The sequence below is a fragment of the Chenopodium album genome, chromosome 10 (assembly GCF_948465745.1).
Source record: "Chenopodium album chromosome 10, dcCheAlbu1.1, whole genome shotgun sequence".
Classification (NCBI taxonomy): domain Eukaryota; kingdom Viridiplantae; phylum Streptophyta; class Magnoliopsida; order Caryophyllales; family Amaranthaceae; genus Chenopodium; species Chenopodium album.
This window is the reverse complement of record NC_137843.1, coordinates 38,149,517-38,155,763: the sequence shown is the minus strand read 5'-3', so window position 1 is coordinate 38,155,763 and position 6,247 is coordinate 38,149,517.

The following is a 6,247-nucleotide window of genomic DNA, read 5'->3' as shown; positions in this document are numbered from 1 at the left end:
GACAAGCCAAAGCATGCTTAACCACTCTTTGTTTCTTTGGATCTTGGAATCGACTTATTCTCACCAAAATTGGGGACAATCTTTAATGTGTGAATAAGACGTTTTAAATAAGTTTGATTAAAATGCATGATTTCAATCTTATTTAAGTATAATGAATGGTTTTTCATTTTAAAATTCTTTCAAATTGTAGAATCATGTCTTCAACTAATGACAACGACCTTATGCTCCCGGAATTGCCCAAAGAGTTGCCAATTTCTCTGAACTTGGTAAACTTTAAGGAATGGGAAGAGGAACTCCGAAAGACCCTCCGAAATTGCTACCTAGAGCACATTCTGGACACTCAAATCCCGAGTTTCTACTCAAAGGGGATTATGAGTGATGAGGCACATGAGGAATGGAGTGAGGATTGCAAAAGAGTTTCCAGACTCATGGCAAACTCCATCCCGGTACAATGGAAGGGGAAGTTCTCCAACTATTTTCCGGACGTGATGCTCAAAGCTCTAGAAGACGTAGTCAATTTGAGAGTCACCAAGAGTACCAGAGGCAACTATGATGGACTTGTGGAAGATGTGACTAGGTCACTCTCGAACATGAGGATCAAGCCACCGCAAGATGGATGTCTCATCAAAGAGAGACAAGAAGTATGGGCTAAGGTCTATAATGCAAGACTTAGACCCGGGATGCCACTTCAAGCTCATGTGCTCAACATGACAAGGCTATTCACCCATCTGGAGCTAATTGGCAAACCAGTGGAAGATGAGCAAGCAGCTCTCATGCTACTAAGCTCACTCCACTCGGGGTATGTTGCATTAAAGATGCGACTTACGGCCAATCGGAACAATCTCTCCTTGATGGAAGTTGTTCAAGAGCTCCAGAAAACCTATTCTTGCAAGAAGGCTAAGGTTGCCCTGAGACCAAAGAAGAAGGGGTTCAAGAACAAAGCTAAGATGCGCTGCTTCTATTGTAGTAGACCCGGACACTACAAAAGAGAATGTAGCATGTATCTAGCAGATGAGGCGAAAGGAAAAGTAACCTCGATCTCAGGTATCATCTTTACACTTGAACATAAGCAATTTATGAGGTATTAGATACCGGAAAAATTGGCTCACTATATGCTCCTATTTCAGGAACAAAGTGAGCGGTGCTTTTCAAGTGGATATGAGTACAAGTGGAAGAAGAAGATAATCTTTCAAAGAAAGCTTGTAATCTCATATTTTGTCTAGATTTAAAACTTTTTAGTTTTATCTACCATATTTTGATCTTGTGGCGTTGGACGTCATTGTAAACTTGATCATAAGACATATCATCTTGTTTATATTTATGGAATGACACGTTTGTGTATTTGGACAAATTGTTTATAATGATACCAAAAGAGCTAAGACCATGGAGTCAAATCAGACTTACTTGTGGCATTGTCGTCTTGGCCACATTAACATCAAACGCATCAAGAAACTTCTACAAGAAGGTGTTCTTGACTCTTTCGATTTAGAATCGTTTGAGAATTGCGAAGGATGTCTATTAGGCAAGATGATTAAACAGCCATTCTCCAAGTTGGGAGAAAGGGCAAGTGACTTATTGGGTCTTATACATACCGATATATGTGGACCAATGAGCTCAACCACAAGAAATGGACATCGATATTTCATCACTTTCACAGACGACTATAGTAGATATGGCTATGTCTACCTCATGTCGCACAAATCTGAAAAGTTCAAAGAATTTCAGAGTGAAGTTGAAAATCAGCTTGGCAAGAAAATCAAAGCCCTTCGATCGGATCGAGGTGGTGAATACTTGAGCCAAGAATTCGATGACCATCTGAAAGAAAAGGGTATACTTTCAAAATTGACACCTCCAGGAACTCCACAATGGAACGGAGTATCCGAAAGGAGAAATCGGACCTTGTTAGACATGGTACGATCAACAATGGGTCTTAGTGATCTTCCTATCTCTTTCTGGGGACACGCACTTCTAACTGCGGCACTAACACTGAACCGTGCTCCATCAAAAGCTGTAGAAAAGACTCCATATGAATTATGGACGAAGAAACCTCCTAGGTTATCTTTTCTAAAGATATGGGGATGCGAAGCATATGTCAAGAAATTGATCTCTGACAAACTTCATCCCAAATCTGACAAGGTTTACTTTGTGGGCTACCCAAAAGAAACCAAAGGGTATTACTTCTACAACAAATCGGAGAACAAAGTGTTTGTTGCTCGCGATGGTGTCTTTTTGGAGAAGGAGCACCTTTCTAAAATGACAAGTGGGAGGAAAATCGAACTCGACGAAGTTCGTGAGGATGAGCAACAAAATCATAATGACAGTCAAAATGCTCAAACAGCATCTGTTGACGCAGGTCAAAATGATCAAAATGTGCAAAGTCGAACCGACAATGCAAATGCTCAATCCATTACCCTACGTAGGTCTCTGAGGCCGAGATCTCAACCTGAAAGATATCTTGGTTTAGTATTAACCGAGAATCAGGACATCCTGATTATGGATGGAGATGAACCAGCAACCTACAAGCAAGCGATGGCAAGCACCGACTCTGCTAAATGGCAAGAGGCCATGAGATCTGAAATGGATTCCATGTTTGAAAATCAAGTCTGGGACTTGGTTGACTTACCCGAAGGTTATACACCGATCGGATGTAAGTGGATTTTCAAGTTGAAAACCGACAAAGATGGAAATGTATTCATTTACAAAGCTAGATTGGTGGCAAAAGGTTACAGACAAGTTCATGGTATTGATTACGATGAAACCTTTTCACCAGTTGCAATGCTTAAATCCGTTCGGATCCTCCTAGCGATTGCTGCATATTACGACTATGAAATATGGCAGATGGACGTCAAAACCGCCTTCCTTAATGGTTATTTGGAAGAAACTGTGTATATGACACAGCCTGAAGGTTTTGTCGACCAAAACAATGCTGGGAAAGTTTGTAAGCTTAAGAAGTCCATTTATGGATTAAAGCAAGCAAGCAGAAGTTGGAATCTGCGTTTCGATGAAGCCATCAGTAAGTTTGGTTTTATCAAGAATCCAGATGAATCTTGTGTTTACAAGAAGGTCAGTGGGAGTGACATCGCCTTCCTAGTCTTATATGTCGATGACATATTGCTCATTGGAAACAGCATTCCGTTGTTAGAGTCTGTAAAGGCCTGGCTTGGAAAGTGCTTCTCAATGAAAGACTTGGGAGAGGCTCAGTACATACTAGGCATCAAGATCTATAGGGATAGATCGAAAAGGATGATTGGATTGAGTCAAAGTACTTATATTGATAAGGTACTTGCTCGATTTGGCATGGAGGAGGCCAAAAGAGGTCACCTGCCAATGTCACATGGCATAACCCTAAGCAAGAAGCAGTGTCCACAGACACCTGATGAGCGGGTAAGAATGAATCAGATTCCATATGCTTCGCTTATTGGATCTATCATGTATGCCATGATATGTACTAGGCCAGATGTGTCGTATGCCTTGAGTGCTACGAGCCGTTACCAATCAGACCCAGGAGAGGCGCATTGGACTGCGGCCAAAAATATCCTAAAGTACCTGAAAAGGAACAAGGATAAATTCCTGGTGTATGGTGGTACAAAGGATTTAGTTGTGGAAGGTTATACCGACGCAAGCTTCCAGACAGACAGAGACGATTTCAAATCGCAATCTGGATATGTGTTCTGTCTAAATGGAGGGGCGTTAAGTTGGAAGAGCGCAAAGCAGAGTACAACTGCAGATTCTACAACTGAAGCCGAATACTTGGCAGCTGCTGAGGCAGCTAAGGAGGCTGTTTGGATTCGTAAGTTCGTTGGCGAACTTGATGTTGTACCCTCTATAAAGGGTCCAATAGCCCTCTATTGTGACAACAATGGAGCTATTGCTCAGGCCAGAGAGCCTAGAGAACATCAGAAGGTCAAACATGTCAAGCGGCGATTTCACATGATTCGAGAATGGAAATTAGAGGGTGAAATCAGAATTTGCAAAGTTGGAACGGATGACAATGTAGCCGATCCACTTACTAAACCTTTGCCTCAAGTGAAGCACAACAAGCACGTTGAGGCAATGGGAATCAAGCATGTAGGAGACTGGCTTTGATTTCCTTGTTTAGTGTTTTAGTTAATTTTAAGAAAAGTTAATGTAAGACACTAAGGAAAACCATTCATGTTTTGGAGTAATATAAAATTTCATGCAACATTTTATTACTCCGTTATGCTATTTAATTGTGGTTTAGGATTAAATAATGAGTCCATTCGATTCTGAGAATATTCAAAATAAAGTATCAAGACCAGTCTTGGTAAGGAAACACCTATTAAGTGAACATTGAATATTATAATCGAAAATTATCCCTAATCAAGGTCATTTAAACGATGGACGATTAATGACCAATTGAGATTAGTGTGTAGTCTGATTTATAGCACCGTTTCATGTGCTACGAGGACATGATTGTCATAAATCATTTGCACAGGTATTGGTTTAGAACCATACTGGATCGACCTATGAGAATACTTTAAGAAATTAAAAATTTGTCATAAGTATACTTCTCATTATGGCTATCGGAACCTATTTCCTCGACCATGAGTAGTGTGAGTTCTCTTGTTTGAGTACTAGTTCGCTTTGATGTTGTCAAACGTCTGCCGTAATAGGGGATTATAACGGCAACACTCGGGCGGCTAGGTCCTCTCAGTAAGAGGAGCTACATTGCAAGACTGGGAATGTCCCCCTAGTAAAATAGGGAAGATGTCTTTGTTGTATACAAGGCCTCTCGTAGAGCGAGACTGTAAAATGCATGGCCGTGCTCGGATGGATTTTAGAAATCATCTGTTTATTGGCAGTCGGACTCGGAATCGGGAAACACTTCTGGACGTAATAAGGATGACAAAATAAATCTTACCTTATAGTTCATGAAGAGACATTAAGCGACATAGGAAAGGGCTGTACACAAAATGAGCACTTGTCCGGAAGGACAAGTGGGAGATTGAAAGGAATGGTGTCCTTCGAACAAGTATACTATTCCGTTAGCGGGTTCAGAATTATTAGAAAGCTAATATATTCAGTAAGGTCAAGTGATCGGAATGCCTGGGTGGAGGCCGCTTCCGATCAGTAATATTAATGGATAATTAATGTTACAGCTTAATCTTGACTGAACCCTTCGAGTCACACCCAAGCATTCAACAAACCGAAACGACGAATTAATTCGGAAGGAATTAATGAGTCGACCGAGTAATATTTATTTAGACGTCGGAAATTCGAGCTTAGAGCGTCGAAACCGAGCGTCGGAAGTCGAGTCGAAAAATAGTGAAAGACGAGACGAGAAATAGTAATAAATCAACAAAAGACCAAAATACCCCTAGCATCGGAATGCCCAAGCAAACCGAGTGCTAAGGGCGTATAGCCTAGCATGGTGGCTAGCATGCGCACCAAGCCGAGCCTAGGCTGGCTGGTGCGTGCTAGCGCACTCATGCTAGCATCGCAAGGCTAGGCGCTGCCTAGTGCGTGCTAGCATGCTAGGCGCAGCCTTGTGCGCGCAATGGCTAGCAAGCCATGCCGCAACAAGCTGCTGGAGCTAGCACGCTAGGCGCGCCAGCTCGCAACAGCTAGCAGCAGCATGGCTAGGCCATTGCTTGCTGCCTAGCAACGCTGGCCAAGGCACAAGGCCAGCAGCAGCAGCCCGCACAAGCATGCTGGGCGTGCTGGCCAGCAGCGGCTGGCAGCCCGCATGCAAGTGCTGGGCTTGCTGGGCTTGCTGGGCGTGGCTGCCACGGACAGCAGCACATGGCAGCCCACCTTGGCTGCCTTGGTGCCCAAGGGTGGGTGCCATGTGGCTTGTGGTCCTTGAGTGTGTGGGGAGTGAGGTGGCCGGTTATGGGAGAGGGAGTGGGGAGCAAGTTTGGTCCCCCCCTTCTCCAAATGGTCCTCACCTAACCACTCACATGAGCTTGCCACTTGTTGATTTATTACTAGCTTGATTATTGATTTTATTTTAGCTTTAAAATAAAATGGAAAAATCATACTATCCCACATTGATGGGAGAGTAAATGATACTCCCATCATTTCCTATAAATACCCAAGTATGGGCATTGGGAAAGATGCTTGAGTAAGAGTTGGAAAAGGCATCACAATTAGTGAAAACCTTTGAACTCAATATTATTACTCGGGTTTTGTTGGTCGGGTCTTGCTAACTCCAAGACATTGGACCTAGTCGGTTTTGTTGGTGCGGGTGGACTTCGTAGGAGGTCTCCGTGCGAGCGGGACTAGA